This window comes from Spermophilus citellus, assembly GCF_964194105.1.
Source record: "Spermophilus citellus genome assembly, chromosome: X".
NCBI classification, from domain to species: Eukaryota; Metazoa; Chordata; class Mammalia; order Rodentia; family Sciuridae; genus Spermophilus; species Spermophilus citellus.
The window spans coordinates 121,527,686-121,546,859 of NC_138190.1; the positions used below are offsets into that span (position 1 = coordinate 121,527,686).

Genomic DNA, 19,174 nt, shown 5'->3' on the forward strand with positions numbered 1-19,174 from the left:
AACTTCTGAAATGGAAATGAGGAAAACCACTCCATTCACAATATCCTCAAAAAAATAAAATACTTGGGAATCAACCTAACAAAAGAGGTGAAAGATTTATACAATGAAAACTACAGAACCCTAAAGAGAGAAATAGAAGAAGATCTTAGAAAATGGAAAAATATACCCTGTTCATGGATAGGCAGAACTAACATCATCAAAATGGCAATATTACCCAAAGTTCTCTACAGGTTTAATGCAATGCCAATCAAAATCCCAACGGCATTTCTTGTAGAAACAGATAAAGCAATCATGAAATTCATATGGAAAAACAAAAGACCCAGAATAGCAAAAGCAATTCTAAGCAGGAAGTGTGAATCTGGCAGTATAGCGATACCAGACTTCAAACTGTACTACAGAGCAATAGTAACAAAAACAGCATGGTACTGGTACCAAAACAGGCCGGTGGACCAATGGTACAGAATAGAGGACACAGAGACCAATCCACAAAACTACAACTATCTTATATTTGATAAAGGGGCTAAAAGCATGCAATGGATGAAGGATAGCATCTTCAACAAATGGTGCTGGGAAAACTGGAAATCCATATGCAACACAATGAAGCTGAACCCCTTTCTCTCGCCATGCACAAAAGTTAACTCAAAATGGATCAAAGAGTTTGATATCAAATCAGAGACTCTGCGCCTGATAGAAGAAAAAGTTGGCTCTGATCTACATATTGTGGGGTCGGGCTCCAAATTCCTTAATAGGACGCCCATAGCCTAAGAGTTAATAACAAGAATAAACAAATGGGACTTACTTAAACTAAAAAGTTTTTTTCTCCGCAAGAGAAATAATAAGAGAGGTAAATAGGGAACCTACATTCTGGGAACAAATTTTTACTCCTCACACTTCAGATAGAGCCCTAATATCCAGAATATGCAAAGAACTCAAAAAATTAAACAATAAGATTACAAATAACCCAATCAACAAATGGGCCAAGGACCTGAACAGACACTTTTTAGAGGAGGACATACAATCAATCAACAAGTACATGAAAAAATGCTCACCTTCTCTAGCAGTCAGAGAAATGCAAATCAAAATCATCCTAAAATACCATCTCACTCCAGTAAGATTGGCAGCCATTATGAAGTCAAACAACAACAAGTGTTGGCGAGGATGTGGGGAAAAAGGTACTCTTGTACATTGCTGGTGGGAGTGCAAATTGGTCCGGCCAATTTGGAAAGCAGTATGGAGATTCCTGTGATAGCTGGGAATGGAACCACCATTTGACCCAGCTATTGCCCTTCTTGGACTATTCCCTGAAGACCTTAAGAGAGCGTACTACAGGGATACTGCCACATCGATGTCCATAGCAGCACAATTCACAATAGCTAGACTGTGGAACCAACCCAGATGCCCTTCAATGGATGAATGGATAAAAAAAATGTGGCATTTATACACCATGGAGTATTACGCAGCACTAAAAAATGACAAAATCATGGAATTTGCAGGGAAATGGATGGCAGTAGAGCAGATAATGCTAAGTGAAGCTAGCCAATCCCTAAAAAACAAATGCCAAATGTCTTCTTTGATATAAAGAGAGCAACTAAGATCAGAACAGGGAAGAAGAGCATGAGGAAAAGACTAACATTAAACAGAGACGAGTTGGGTGGGAGAAAGTGAGAGAGAAGGGAAACTGTATGGAAATGGAAGGAGACCCTCAATGTTACACAAAATTACATATAAGAGGTTGTGAGGAGAAAGGGGGAGAAACACAAGGGAGAGAATTGAACAACAGCAGATGAGGTAGAGAGGGAAGATGGGAGCGGAGGGGAGGGGGGATAGTAGGGGATAGGAAAGGTAGCAGAATACAACAGTTACTAATATGGCATTATGTAAAAATGTGGATGTGTAATCGATGTGATTCTGCAATCTGTATTTGGGGTAAAAATGGGAGTTCATAACCCACTTGAATCTAATGTATGAAATATGATATGTCAAGAGCTTTGTAATGTTTTGAACAACCAATAAAAAAAGAATTACTATTGATAGAAATAGTAATAATTTAAAAATAATTGCTATTTACTGAACATATGTACGAAGCACTCTGATAAAGTACTTCATGTCACTGAATTCTTAAAATGTCACTCTTAGATAGAGTATCTGCCTTTCATAGGTGATGTAGCCAAGAATCAGGTATGAAGATATATAATTTTGTAATATCACACAACCAACAATTGAGTTGGAAACTACCTTCAGTTTTGTTGTTTAATAAAATGCAAGCCACATGACAGTAGAGATATCTTACTTACTGCTGTATTCCTAGCATCTAAAATGATGCATAGCCAACAGGTACTCAATAAATATTTTAAAAACCAAAGCATGAATTATAAAACCTATTTAGTTAACCACCAAGCATATATTAGTTCACAATATCAGTCATAATATTAATCATTAAGGTAATACAGTATTCTTAAGTCAAATGACCATCTGATTTTTCTCAAAGATCAACATATATTTAAGCTAAATATTTCCCTGAATGTGTTTTTATGGAAATATTTCTTTCACCTCTTAAAATTACAGAAATAATAATATGATATTAGGAGGGTAGTATATACTTATAACCATTATGAAAGTGAGCTAATTGTCATGTCTCCTTGTTTAGAATGTGAAAGACATCAGAAAATTTTCAAACAATAGTATATTGGACTTTCCTATAGAAAATAAACATTTTTGGTAGAGGATATTTGTAGGTAAAATGAAATCAGGAGTGCTCGTGTAGAAATATAAATCCTACAGAATGAAAATACTGCATATTTCACAATATTTGACCAAGCTGCTTCAGTAGACCCCAAAATAAATTAAAATAAACAATTCTACACTGCTTCATAATAATGTCCTTTTAAGTCCACCTCTCATTTTCTTTCTTCAAGTTATGCTCTGTGGATTTGACTTTAATTTAAAAATTGATATTTAAAAACTCTACACCAGTTGAAAGGTAAATATCAAATTAATATTTTCTATCAATGCAAATGTTACGATATTAAAAGGCTCAGGCCAATATATAAAATTATTTACTTAGATAAGTAAGCTTACTTCATTTTCATTTAATAATAATTTAGGGCTTGAGATGTGATGTGAAAGGTATAATCCTTTTAAAGTAGAAACATTTAGAAAGCTATTGAAGATTACATTTTCAGTCATCTTTTCATATTATACATGGTTCCCATGAAGAAATAACAGTTTTTAGTAGTTCACTTCCTAACAGGGACTGCTTAAAAGCAGAACAAGGGTCTGGGGTAGTGGCTCAGTGGTAGAGTGCTTGCCTAGGATGTGTGAGGCACTGGGTTCGATCCTCAGCACCACATGTAAATAAATAAAATAAAGGTCCATTGACAATTATACAATATTTTTTTTAAAAAAAAGCAGAACAAACTTGTGACCTGGGACAAATATGGGACCACACCTTTGAAACTAAAGTGGATTCTAAATTTTCTGGGACTTCTTAAAAAAAAACTTTTCATTGTGTAAAGAAATTCAATTGTATTTCCCTTTGCAAATGCTGAAAACCAGCTCCCAATTTAACTCATCAGAGCAACCTGCTGATTTTATAGAATTGTCTTTACTGGCTATTTACTTTGGTTGTTTCTTTTCTTTTTAAAGGAGTGGGTAGTAGGCAGAGTAGTATATTTGATTACCTTTTTATTCATCCTCATTTTCTACAGACATGTATTTTCCTCGTTTATTTTATGAGCCAGTTGACATAGTATACTTTTCTGTATCATTTGTTTTTATTGAATTGTAATCTACATTAGCAAGGGCATCTTATTTTAAAGAAAGAATGTTTAAAATTAATTACAAAGTAGTGCAAGAAGAACAGAGCCTAAGAGTTTCCCATTAAACTCTTCAAGTTGAAAATCTAGATTGCTGTTCTAATGTAATCTTTATTTTCCTTTTTTTTGCAGTTCTAGAGATTGAACCCAGGAGGGCGCTGCTTTACCATTGAGCTATATCCCCAGCCCTTTTCTTTTTCTTTTTTCTTTCTTTCTTTTTTTTTTTTTTTTTTTTTTTTTTTTTTTGAGACAGGGTCTCATTAAGTTTCTGAGGCTAGCCTCAAATCTGTGATCCTCCTGCATCAGCCTTCTGAGTTGCTAGGATTATAGGTGTGCATCACTGTACTCAGCCTCTAATGCAACTTTTAAAGGATGTTTATCAACATTTGCCTTATACCAGTTCTTATTTCTTTGACAGTCTTATTCATGCATGCAATTTAAAGGTAAAAATGCTTTATAATGCCATAAAATATCAAGAAATGCCACTCAATTCAGTCTCCTAATCTATCCAGCATAATTTTTTTTCTAAAGGACAAGAACACAAAAGGATTGGCTGTCATTTGAAATATTAGCCACAAAATCAAAGGGGTGGTCTGAAGCAGAGAATGTCTGCTCCTAATAAACATCTCTATTTTCTCTTCCAGGACACAGAGGTAGAAAACATTTCCCATTTTTCTTAGGTGTGGTCATGTGACTGAGTTCTAGATGAAGAAATGTAAAGTGTGTGCAAAGTGATGTTTTGATACTTCAAGGCATAAAAACTTCCAAACTCAGGGTCCTCAGTCTCCTTCTTCATTAACTGACTGGAAGTAAACAGACCCAAGACAGAAAGGAAACTAATAATTCATTTCATGGAATATTATGCAATCATAGAATATACAAAGAATTTGCAACCACATAAACATATTAGACATGCTAATTATTGTCTTTCAGCACAGAGCCATTGACAAGGCATTCCTATGCACAATTTTCCCATCCTCCAATCCCCACTCCATGCAGCCATAGTTAATTGATCAAGAATTAGATGGCCAACTTCACGGGAAATTGTAGTCCTCAGAAATCTAGACATAGGGATGGAGATAAAATATAATGGAGAGAGAATGAAATCCCATCTAAAGTAAAGCCTGAAAATAGAACAAATACATAGAGAGAAACAGAAATGATACATGTGGCCCTGGAAAGACAAAGAATGATGGAACGAGTTGTATCTTCTATTAGGTTTTTATTGTGTTTTTTGCACTGTGAGAATAGCATACCAATTATCATTTAAAAATATTTTTGTAGTTGTAGATGGAAAGGTTGCCTTTAGTTTATTTTTATGTGGTGCTGAGGATTGAACCCAGTGCCTCACACATGCTAGGTATAGCCTCAGCACCCTCATTATCATTTTTTAAAACCTCCTTTATATTTGACTTAGATTGAAATGTTTTCTGCTCTCAGTTACCATAAAATTCCTAAGGCAATAGTAATTTTCCATGTTGGGAAAAAACCAGAATTCATATAGTATATATTTTCAACATGGCCCTGTGCTATCCTCTCCCACCCCAAACTAAAAATAAATAAAAATCAAATACCTACTCTACAGAAACTTAATTTAGAGTAGAATATTTGGAAACATTAGTGGTAATGATCTTTGAGTGACAGAAATTATAGTTATTTTTCTTTGAGACTATGTGTTCTTTCAAGATTTCTAACTCTAAACCCAGTGCTTTTTCACCTATCACAGGAGGCCATTCAAAAGTGGAAGAGGATACTCTGGGACCACTAGATGGTTTGCTCATCTATAATTACCTCTATATCTAGAGCACTGTACAATAAAATTTCATATTTGAAATGACAACTCTGGAATATTATAGTATTTTCAATTATAAAAGATTAAATTATGTTCATTTGGATTAAAATGGAAAGTACATTCATAATTAAGAATGGTTTTAAATAAGAATGACAATTTTTGAAAAGTTCTATTTAACCTGAAGCTAATCACCAAATCCAATTAACCAGATCTTTCCAGTTTTCTAGGCATTTAGGATCATCAAGATTTTAATATAAATAGAATAAAAACTAGTTGATGTCTCCAGGCAGGGAAATTTAACCAAACCATAAATATTCACCAGAAGATAAAAAGGGAAACTTGTGGTTCTTTACATACCAGAGATGAATTGTTAAGAGTTTAATTATTAGAATAGTTGTATGGAAACTTTCATTTCAGCTCCAACTCTTACTCCAACTACCAATAGGATACATTAGTAAAATTTTCTGAGACCTTGATATGAGATAATGAGGAAGATATTTTGGACAATTGAGAATTATCCATACATACTTACATATGCACAAGCCTATATGTGCATACACACATGCATAGTTACATGTATACATTACCTAAAATCTGACTTTTTAATTTTAACCAAATATATTCAGCTATCAAAAAGGAACCAGCCATGCTGCCATAAAGTTTTCTAAGTAAATGATACCACTGACTATGTTAATGACAAAATTTGAAAGATTAGACTGTCATAGATAAAAGATAATTATTTTAGTTGAAGATTAGGGGAAATAAAAGATTGTAAATATTTTATGCCAAAAGAAACTCAATTTACTTAAGAAGCTAATATCATAGTTGATATTTTCACAGTTAAATTAGAAATAGTCATATGTATTAGAACTTATAATAGTAATTTACATTACCATCTATTTTTTAATATAAGCCTTGAGAATCCATGTCACTATTAAGTATTTTCATCAATAACAAGTCACTACCTAGTATATTGTGTATGTCTGAGGTAGATGAGAAGTTTGAGTTATGATCATAGCTTGGCCAATGATAGTTACTTGCTTTTGGGAATATGACTTATATTTGAAAGACAATTTTAAGTAAGGGTGGGAGGATAAAATATCACTTTCTACTATGAGAGTAACTGAGGCAAATTTTTGCACATACTATATTTAGTAATTCATGAAGTTTGCTCTTGTTATGACTTGGCAACTTAAGAAGCCTCGACTGCTATGTGGCATCCCATGATTTCTTTAGCACTATGTAATGGCGCCTGCACATTTCTATGTCCTTTACCATTAAGAAATTTGCTCTCTAACTTGATATGTCATTTTCTTCCTGTTCTTCCTGTTCATAACATCACCATCCTGATGACCACTGTGTACCTCTTCATGGAATGTAGTTCCTGTTTTATTCCCCTTCCAATCTGCATGAAATTTTTACCCAGATTCAGTTTCCTTTCAGTCTGCTATCCCATTTCAAAAGAGAAGTCTATCTTTTGTTTCCATTCTCTTATCTTTTACCAATTCTTCAAACCCAAGGAGTGTAGCTTCAATCTTACCACATTACTGAAATTTGGCTGCTTAAAAGTTTGTAATTGACAGATCCAATCAATGGTCTCTTCTCATCCATGTTTTATTTGACTCCTTTGTGACATTTGAAAATCATGATCACCATTTCCTTGAAATTTTTTCATCTCTTGTTTGTGCTCTTGCATGATTAGTCTTTTTCTCCTTCTTGGACTGCTAAGATAAAAGTGATTTCATGGTATAGTTTATGGCCTTCTCTTATTTTGCATTGAACTCAAAGATTTCCTCCATTATTCACAGAAGTTCAATTACTATGTCTACCAATGAAACTCTTAATTATCCATGTCTATCATGAGCTCTAGAATCAGATACACCTAGGTTTGGACTGGCTCTACTACTTACTAACTGGTGACCTTGTGGCATGTTGTTCAACTTTTTTACACTTCTGTTTTAAAAATGTAAGTTGGAATAAATAATATAATTCCTTGGCAAAATGCTTGGTACATGGTAAACATTCAGTAAGCAGGAAAAGAAACATTTTTTTCCCCTTCCTCTCTGCACCTGGATCCATATTTTCAACAATTTATTGGACATTGAACACTTTGACCTGGATATCTCACACAGATGTTCTAATATTTCCAAAGGAAAACTCATTAACTGCTTTTACCAACTTCTGTTATTGATTTAAAATATTTACTCCATCTATAGTTTCCTGCTAAGATAGTCTGTCTATGCATCCTATAAAATTTTTGTTGAAAAGTATGAGCCAAGTACTAAAGAATCTTAGTAAGAAAGGACATAATTCTTTATTCAAGTTGCAATGGAGAATAAAAACAAATAAAAGATTTGTGGTGCAAATAAATATACAATGAACTAAAGGTTATGACAGATATATGCACAGGTAACTATGGACCACACATCAAGAATTTCTACGTGAAGTTGAGGTGGGGAGGTCACTAAATTCTGAATATTTGTGTCCCTCTAGAATTCATCAGGTAAAATCTAATCCCTCAGGTGGTGCTTTTGAGAAGTGATTAGGTCATCAAGGCTCCACATTTGTGTATGGGATTAATATTCTCATAAAATAGACTTAAAAGAACTTATTGGCCCCTTCTGCCATGTAAGGACACCATAAGAAGGGGCCATCTATGAGGAATGGGCCCTCACCAGAAATTAAATCTTCTGGGGCCTTGATCTAAGACTTCCCAGCCTTCAGAACTATTAGGAATAATTTATATTGTTCATAAATTACCTGGTTTGAAGTATTTTGTTAAAGTACTCAAACTAAGAGAGAGGGAAAGGTATGTAAAGGAAGACATCTCAGAGGTATCTTTAACTTCTCTCTGCCTTCTCTTTGAATCTTCTCTCCCATCTTCCAAATTCTATTCAGCCAAATCTTATAATTAGCCTCAATAAGATTGAAATTTTGGCTTCAACAACTAAAATGTTAATCTTTTTGAGGCTAATAATATCATCAATAATACAAATAACAATAATCAGGTAAGGATTCAAGGAAAAATGTACATTTATACATTGTTGGTGAAACTGCAAATTAGATCAACCACTTTGGAAAGCAGTATAGAAATTCCTCAAAGTAGGAATAGAACAATCATATGACCCAGCTATTCCACTCCTTGGTATTTATCTTAAAGAATTAAAATTAGAGGGCTGGGGTTGTGACTCAGTGGTAGAGTACTTGCCTAGCACATGTAAGGCACTGGGTTCAATTCTCAGCACCACATACAAATAAATGAATAAAGGTCCATCAATGTCTAAACAAATTTTTAAAAAGAATTAAAATTAGAATACTATAGTGATGAAAATATATCAATGTTTATAGCAGCACGATTCACAATAGTCAAGTAATGAAACCATCCCTAGTGCCATTTGATAGATGAATGGAATTAGAAAATGTGGTATATATACACAATGGAGCTCTATTCATCCCTAAGGAAGGATGAAATTTTCATTTGCTGGTAAATGGATGAAACTGAAGAACATCATGCTAACTGAAATAAGCCAGAATCAAAACCAAGGGTCAAATATTTTCTCTTATATGTGGAAGCTACAAGGAAAAGAAGAAATAAAAAGAGGTATCTCACAAAAATAGAAGAGAGATCAGTAAAGTAAAGGTGATAACCAATGGTGGGGAGAAGAACTAGGGGATGAAGTTAACAAAATTATACTATATGCATGCAGGAATATATCACAATGCATTCCAATTCTATATATAATTATAATGCACCAATTAAAAAATAGAAGGAAAACAAATAGAGTAAAGGAAGGGCATCATGGGGAGGGAAATGGAGAAGGAAAGAGGAAGTACTGGGGATTAAAATGGAGCAACCTATGTTATATGTATTTCTGAATGTGGCAAAATGAACCACACTGTCATGCATAAATATAATGCACTAATATAAACATTAAAAGATTAACATTTTAGAGAAAAGGTAGCTCTTTCCCCCACTAGAATGTAAGCTCATCAAAGGCAGGGTTTTTGTCTGTTTTTTTTTCTTTGTTGTAGCCTCAGCAAATAGGACAGGGATGGCACACAGTAGAAGCATAATAAATATTTGTTCAAATTTGTTGAAACTTATCTACACTAAAATTAATTCACCATAGTATTTATCAAAAACCAGTTTTCACTTAAGGTATTTTCATTATATACTTTCTTATACCTTTGCACACAAAAAAATAATTTGACAGAATGGAGACACAGATGTTACTGTTTATTTGCTTATCTGTTTGCCAAAGGGAGCAATTCTTTTTGAGCTTTCTTGTTCTTTAAATGGAATACTCAGTACCACATTTTCACAACTCTTGCAGAGACATTTCAAAGACCCCAAGATTAACCTGACCTTATCTTTTGCGTTTAAAGCTACAAAAATTTCTGTGTTGTGGAATTAATAAAGAACCAGCTGGATTCTCCCAAAGGGAGAGGCTTAGTGTTATGTTATGTCTTTGATACACACACACACACACACACACACACACACACATACATACACACTCATACCTGTTGAAAATCAGAAGAATAATGAACAGGAAAAATTACTTTCTGCTACTTCAAACATATTTCATACTTTCAGTAAAGTATAACAGGCAAGTGTCTGTTTACTTGACATGGTAATGAAAATATATATTATGATTAACTAGATAAGTAACTTTGTAGTTAATGAGGTTGTTAAAAACTTGTTTCCTTCTCAAAACAAGTCTCTTCTCAAAACTCCACATTTCTGGGGCTGGGGATGTGGCTCAAGCGGTAGCGCGCTCGCCTGGCATACGTGCGGCCCGGGTTCAATCCTCATGCACCACATACAAACAAAGACGTTGTGTCCGCCGAAAACTAAAAAATAAACATTAAAAATTCTCTCTCTCTCTCTCAAAAAAAAAATCCTCATTTCTGTTTTAAATATATAATCTGGGGTAGGAAAGTCTTTGAGTATAACGGGATGGAAAGCAAAAATTAGATACAGAGATCCCTTTAAATTTTAATTTTTGACTGATGTATAGTACATCAACCAACTCACTTAAAAAATTCTCTAAAATATCTGTTTATGTTCACATTTAGATTGCTAAATAAATATTTTCCTTATTAAAATCAGATTTTATTTCACTTATGATGAAATTTTCTTTTAAAATGAAACAAATTATGTTTGCTTATGGTTTTATTTTGAAATGAACTTAAGAATAGTCAATTAAAAACATATTTAAAAATAATACCACCAACAACACAAAAATAATACCACCACAAAAGACACTAGTGACTGCATCATAATGATCTCCAAAGGGGCTGGGGATGTGGCTCAAGCGGTAGCGCGCTCGCCTGGCATGCGTGCGGCCCGGGTTCGATCCTCAGCACCACATACCAACAAAGATGTTGTGTCTGCCGAGAACTAAAAAATAAACATTAAAAAAAAAAAATTCTCTCTCTCTCTCTCTCTCTCCTCTCTCATTCTCTCTTTAAAAAAAAAAAAAATGATCTCCAAAATATTGTTCCTCAATGCCTAAGCACATTAACTATTATAGATATATTTTTATTCTCAATATGTAAAATATATTTTTGAGACTGCAGAATTCTTTTTCATGTAAATTTAACACAGTCTACATCCATCATTTGGTGTAGGCTGAAAAGGTTGGTTGATTCCTGTTCATGTGTAGTAAACAGGATTTATAGGTCATAGATTAGTTCTAAGAAGTCTTTTCCTGTCTTAAAAAGAATCTTTAAATCTGTGGCTGAAGATAGATTTTGCTAACCCCAGTGCTGTTAAAGGATTAAAGCATGAGATATTGTTGGATCTAAGCTCTGCATATGTGCATTCTGAGTTTTTTCCCCGCTAGTCATTATTGAAGGAAAAAATTATGCCTGTAAATCTATTTTTTCATTGCAAATGTCCTAAGGAAAATGCTGCTTATAAATATTAGGTAGATTTTAGTACTACTATATAATAAAGAATTATAACTGGTGCTAGAGAACTTACATTTATGGGTTAACGTGTAAAGGCTATATTATTCCATAGATATTTAAATCACTACCATCACTATTAATGAATATTTCTTCCAAATGGTTCTTATTTCCCCAGGACAGACACTAGCTCTACAAGTGTGGAAACAAGCATTACTCATATAGATTTCATTTCTCTTTTCACTTCTTGCCCACATCTCCTCCTTTGCTCTTCTTTCATAAAAATAACCCTGTGGACTCCACTTAATTGTCACATTAGCCTAAAGCCAACAAGGACAGTTAGCCTCATACCAAGCTATAGCCATCTGTCAGAATATGCTGAAAATCAATAAAGGTGGTTGCTACCCATTTTTCTGGCCAGATGTGACTGCTCCACATGATTCTGATTTGTCTTTGTGAGCTGGAGTGGTCATATTAATCTGAAATCCAGGTTTTAAAAGTTGCAGCAAAATCTTTAAAATTCATTTTGGTGAATAGATCATGGCTAATATCTATCCACATCATTCTCATAAAAAATACCATCTAAGAGTAGGTCAAGCAAAATTAGTTGAGGGAATTGAAACAATGCTTGGCCAAAAATTCTAATGAGTAACAGATTATCAAGTAAACTTTGAGTTAGGGATGTGAACTGAGGGACAGCAAAGAGAATAATGTAGGGAAACCAAAAACGGCTACAATTCCACTTAAAAGTGAATCCAGATTAAGGGGATGAGAAGCTAAGGGAACTGTTCCAGTGCTCTGCAGGGAGTGGGTTAGGTTTTTGTTTTTTTTTTTTTTAAAGAGAGAGTGAGAGACAGAGAGAATTTTTTTTAATCTTTATTTTTTAGATTTCGGCGGGCACAACATCTTTGTTTGCATGTGATGCTGAGGATCGAACCCGGGCCGCACGCATGCGAGCGCGCTACCACTTGAGCCACATCCGCAGCCCAAAGGGAGTGGGTTAGGTTTGACTCCTGATTAAAATAAGCACCACTCCACTTAACCAAGTGTTAAAGGCAGGCCAGACCACTTGTACTGAAAGTGCTTGGACTGAATGGAGAAACAGATACAGAAAGGAAAGCAGTAAAATAGGATTCTGAAAAGCCACAAGGAATAAAACCGGCATCAAGGGGATGAAAAAGGGAGGGATGTGACACAGGGGAAGAAAAACAAGAGAGAAGGAAACTGAAATGAGAGTGCAAATCAGAAGTGATTTGAATTAAAATACTCCTTGCAATAACTATGTGACGTGAATGCTATTAACCTATTTTTTAAGATCAGAATAACAGATTAAGAAAGGTCCTGTAATTTGCCTAAGTTCCTACTGCTAATTAGGAGCAGAACTAAACCTTAAAGCCATATCTGTTGACTTCTAAATCCAAACTCTTAACTACTCTTAAACAGCTTTTATTAAGAAGGTACAAAGCTGTGCCATCAATGCTAAATGATAGTGTTGGAACTGAGACTCACTTGGCAGGGAGGAAAAGAAGCTTTCTGGAGAATTAAAGCATGAGAGGATCTTTAAACTCTGTTATATCCATAGATGGAACCCTGAACTAGGAAGGAGAACACAGAAGTTTAATAATATGGATTTCAGCATGAAGTTTCAATTTTTGGCTCATAGCTTAAGAATAATAGTTCTTTGGTTCTATAGTCATTATCTCTCATTAGTACTAGAAAAAATACTTTCTCATATAATAATTAACCTACTCAAGAGGGTTTAAGTGGCAGTGGAGGAGAAGGGAGAGGAACCATAGAAAGAATAGTACTTAATATCACTTAAATGGATAACTTTGACTAGGTATGATATGCTCTTACCAAAATGCCCTTTCCTCCACTTTCATCTAATTTCTCCTAAGTTTATAAAAAGAATTTTAGGCGATTTTCTCAGGGAAATTTCCCCTTTTCCTCTTTTACCTACTTCGACACTTCCTTGGCCATCATTATTCCCACTTTGGTTAGGTCCACTACCTCCAAGTGTTTCTACTTTGGGATTACTTAAATATAACAAAGCATATATCCTTGTATTGTTCTTTATCTCACTTTTTCCCACTACTATAGAAAGGCATTAATGCATAGAGGTTAAATGTGAAGACCTTAGATTTATAACCTGTATTCAAAACCTGGTGTGGTTCCTGTATGTTGTGATTATGGGATCTTGCAAAGCTCCTTAACTTCTCAGTACCTCAGTTTCTTCATCTCTGTCAGTTGAGGATGGTGGCACTAATAATACCCACCACAGGGGTTGGAAGTACACCTCAGTGGTGAAGCACTTGCCTAGCATGTGTGAGGCACTAGGTTTGATCCTGAGCACCGCATCAAAATAAATAAATTAAATAAAGGTATTATGTCCATCTACAACTAAAAATAAAAATTTTAAAAAATAGTACCTACCACAAAGGGCACTAGTGTAAGGATTAAAGCAATTGATTCATAAGGGGCTTAGAGCAGTGCTTCACATGTAGCAATGCTATATTTTTAGCTATTATCATTGTGACGAATACTAGACCCTAAGTTTTTGAAGTTAAGGGATTCTTAGTCCTTATAGTAGCCTCAGTGCACAAGGAATTACCAATAAGTGCCTTACTGGGCTGGATGCACTCAATAATCCACAGACTGGGAGATATATGTGAATACTGGATGTTCAAACAACATTTAAAGCTAATGTGGCCCTCTGAATGGTAGTGACTCTGAATTCATCTCCTTTGCCAGCAGGTCAGTGCCAGGCCTTTATATTGAATTAATAATATTTATTGTATACTATCTAGGAGTCTGGCTTGGAATAGATATTTCATATGTATTTTCTTATTCAGTTCTTGAAATAACCCCACAAGGAAGGGCTTTTGTTTTCTCCACATAAAAGATGGCATAACTGAGGTCCACAGAAGTTAGGTAATATTTCTAGGTTGACAACAATATAGGTAGCTTAGTCCTGAGACATTGGAGCACATACAAATTAGTCAGCCTCTCCAGATTTGGCAATATGCCCATCTTCCTAGGTTGCAAAAGACCCCTCATGCAAAAAAGATAATCCAGGTATTGAATATACTAAAAGAAGGTTTGGAGATAGAGGTCAATCAACTAATGATCTCTGAGAAAGGGAAGGTTCAGGGCAGGGCACAGTCCTGAATGAACTAGGTAGTCACAACCTTGATTCTCTGAATGACAGTAAGCAGGCAGCAATCCAAAGTTGTTTTGGAGATTGATCACAGCACAGTCTTACAAAGCCTCACAAGTATGTATCATCAAAACATGGGGAAGTGGGTTGGTGCTACAGAGTGGAATATAGTGATGAAAGAGTATATTCTATTTAAAAGCTCGCCAAGAAATGAAGTGGAATGATGTTGTATGTATTTACTTGGGGGAGACTGTGAACATAAGGATAAAAACACCTTTAATTAGATGAAGAAAGAAATAGAATGGGACAAAAAAGTAGAAGCATTATGTATTATTATTATTGATATTATTATCACTACTATTTACCAAGTGCTTACTATGTTCATTGCTGCTCTAAGCACATTGCAAATATTAACTCATTTAATCCTCACAACAGCCTTATGAAGTAGTTGTTCATTAAAAGGCATCTGACTGTTCTAAATGAATTAAAATTCTATCCTAGAATGGTGAAAGCTCTTATAGATTTTATCACTTAGTCACAGTTGTTAATGTTTCAGAGACTATGGTATGGGTAAAATGTGGCAATAGATTGGAGATGGCAAACATTGGCTTTAGTTTTCAAAAGGGATAAGAAGCTTATAGGCTCCTTAGACTACACCATGAAACCTCATGGAGATTAAGTGAAAAATTTTAGAACAGGTTATTAAAAGAATGGCTTGTGAGCACCTAGGATAAAATAGTAATCATGACAACATAGAATAAATTCTCTAAGAAGAAGTCATATTAAATAAATGTTTCATTTCTATTTTTGAATTGGTTATTAGATTATCAAATCAGTAAAAATGTAGACATACAGTATCTAAATATTAGCAAATCATCTGTCAAAGATCCTTGCTATTCCTATGAACAAGATGGAAAAGTGTAAGTTATATGCTAGTAAAAGAATACTGCCTGACAAGTAAAGGTCAACTTGCAGAGAAGTTTCTAGTGGCATGCTACAGTGCTCTGATTTTGATCTAGTTCTATGTAAAATTTTTATTAATGACTTAGATAATAATGAAATGTATATCAAACACAACTGACATACTGCACAAATATTGGAGTAAAGCAAACACTTGGCATGGCAGAATTAGAATTTGGCTACATCTCCACATGCTAACAACATGAAATTGAATTAGGCCAGATCAAGGATCTAAACATCTTCCTAGACTCTCTTTCTTAAACATACAATTTTAAAAGTTTCAGTTATATTATTGTAGAATAAAATATGGCTTAGCCTTGGAACTTGTTTAAAACTTTTAGGAGTTTATTTACATGTATTCTTGATGTATATCAGTAGTGTCATATGGCCAAACAAAGAAATAATCATTAAACAAAGGAGGTGACTGATTGTTGGTCATAGCCCATAACTCTGAATGAATTGGTCGAGGTGACTAGTAACAGTCCCATTTAAGGGGCATCAGATCTGTTCCCAGTTCTTGCTCAAGAGACATCCATCCATAGGTGGCCATGTTACTTTGTTAAAACATATCATTTTTGTCTCCCTTAGTCTCAGCTGACTGAAAGAATAACTGACAGGATTTACTAAGACACTTAAAAACAGTGTAGTACAAAAGAGATGAACAGGATTAATCTAATTCCGTTTCTTAGATTTCTGAACCTAGAAATATAGCAATGAAACATAATACAGCTAAAGGAATAAGGTTAGAGGTGTCAGGGGGTACACTTGGAGTTATGTGGTGCAGTGAAACCATACATTTCTATGATAAAATAGAAACTATGCAGTAGAAAAAAGAAAGATTGAGCCAATGGAAAGAATATGCTATTAGGCAAAGAAGGGATCAGAACAAAAATGCAGAGCATTTCTGGGTCTTATTAATGTCAGAGATCTCTAGGCTATGGTCTTCCTTTGGGCAGTGACCACTGCTTTCTGTGTTCCCAGGGATTAATATCAAAAACTAAAAAGATATTCTCAATTACTCAAGGCAATCAGTATGCACTCTGCTCCCTACAACCAGAGAACCGAATAACCCACACCTGAATTCAGCTTTGAACATTATCTTTCAAGAACTGTTTGGACAGACTGGGGTGTGTTCTAAAGGAGACCAAGAAGGCTGGTTTGAAACCAGTAAATGTGAAGAACAGGTAAAGGAACTGGGGAACCCTTTTCACCCAAAGAGCAGACTCAGGAATAGTGAAGGGGTATCAAGTGTGAGAGGAATTTTATTTATTCTATTAGACCTAGATCAAGGGAAAATGGGCATAAGTAAGAAGAGCCAGATTTTGGTTCAAAAAGAACTTTTCAACCATGAGAGTAGAGGAACGGGAACAAAGGAAGGATAAAAATAGAAAGGAGAAGCATTGGGGACTAAAAAAAGCAAATTATATTCCATTCATGTAAAGTTATGTCAAAATGAAGCCCTAGTATGTATAACTAGAATGTACTAATAAAAACATTTTTAAAAGACAAAAAAAAAAAATGGGGAAAAAACCCTTCTAGTAGTTGTTTGAGTCGTAATAACATTACTTTCCAATTGGGTAGTGCTTTACAGTTTATGAGCCACTGTATGAAGTGTCTCCACTAATTGGACCTTCCTAACAACTGGCTATAGAAGGCAGTTTTGGTGGGGGTCCAGGTGGAGGAATAAACAAACACAGGGCCTTGTATAGACCAACCACACACTTTACCACTGTGCTAGAGTTCCAGCCCTAGCAGGCATTTTTATATTATTTTTTACAGATGAGGAATCTGAGAATTGGAGAGGTTCTGCTACACAGCTCATACACAACTTCCTGTGTACCCACAGTAACCTTTTTATTGAATGAATCTGAAATGAACATTTTAAAGGATATATTTGGAAAATTCTAGTTGATCAACCTGATATGTCTTCTAGGTATTTTTAACTCATTTTTTGTGATGCTGAATATATTTTCAAATGCACTAAAAAGGTTCTCGGCTCAATCTTACATGAAAACTTATGTTTTTCTCTGTGTCTTATGAAACTGAGACCAATTAATACATTCCTTGCATAGATACAGAAGGTCTGTGGGTGCAGTTTGTACAAACACGCCTAGATGTACATTTCAAATAAGAATAGTTTTTTTCTCTCCATTTGCCTGAGCCCATGCCCACCCTCCTTCCAGATTTCCTGTTATTTGGCTTCATAGAGGAAAGGAGTACGTTTGCCTGTCAGAATTGCTAGTTAACAATATTTGCCCACTGTTTCCTCAGTACTCTATTACTAAGCTTTGCAAATGAAATCAAAAGAAGAATGAAGAAATCACCACTGTTTGAAAACTCTTTGAAGACAATATACATTATTCTGTTTTTCTCTTTACTCTCCTCTTTTAATTGGAAAAAAAAAAAAACCTTGCCATTAGTAATTAGTACTGTTCCATTTGTGTTATCTTCCCCATAGATGCTGCCATATTTTCTCTTAGGAAATGACAGGAAAAAAAATATTCATGAGCCCATTTAATCTGATAAGTGATAGATGATACAGAGTTTATCTGACTTGATCTATAGTACTTTCCAATTGTTGATGGTGACATTCTGATGCCACAGCTGGCATTTAATTTAATATGCTGCTAAGAAAAAAAGTTTTATAATTTGATTTTATTAGTGCTTCCTTTTCTGTTCTGATTCTCAGAAGTTATTAGCAGTTGATACCAGACACTGTTTATCAAGTAGTATATTATACCCATTGCTAACATATAAATGTCTTTAGGAAAAGTTAAAACATACAGAAGACAATGTAAACTTCTTGAATTTGAAAGAGAACAGAATTCTGAGTTTTCTTAGTTCATGTTTTTCTATGCTACCAGAAAGTTGTAATTTGTTGGTGATGCTGCGGATTGAACCTAGGGCCTTATGCATACCAGGACTTGCTCTATCACTGAACCACACCTACAGTCCTGAAAGCTGTAATTTTGGATTTAAGAACAAGTGATTAGAAATGATGATTAATTTCTCAATTAATCCCACTTAGTCCTAAAGTCTATCATGATTAAGGGACCTAGAATTGTGGAGGAGGAGAATTTTAATCATATGACAAACACTTCAGGACTTAATCTGGAAACCTAAATATGTGAACTGACAGAAAAACAATAGCATTTCTTTTTTACTCAAAAGACCAAACTTCATCCCAAAGTCAGAATCCAGTTTTTTTTAGTCACACTTATACTCCCTCTTCATGAGGCAAATAAATACTTTTCAAAAAAATATTTAAAGGCAATTTACTTTTTCAAATAATCTTATAATAAATAAAAATGGAAACTATCACTCTTCCTCTGATTGTTTGGATTTTCCTGTAATAGTGCAGGACAATTTACCATATTCAAACAAGGGACAAATACATTTCACTTTGAAGCTGCACTGACAGCTTAGATAATTATGTCATTTCATGTTTTTGTGGGTATCTGACAGTGAGGTGTTTATGCTTCTGCATTTTCATCTTTACATGTGTATCTGATTTGATCCGTGACTGTGAGTGTGCAC

At 34.6% G+C, this 19,174-nt stretch overlaps 1 protein-coding gene across 1 annotated transcript in view; it reads right to left on the reverse strand.

The window, feature by feature from the left end:
* Window positions 1–19,174, reverse strand: part of TENM1 (teneurin transmembrane protein 1) — a gene marked incomplete at both ends in the record, with an annotated part of 577,764 nt that overhangs the window by 328,904 nt on the left and 229,686 nt on the right.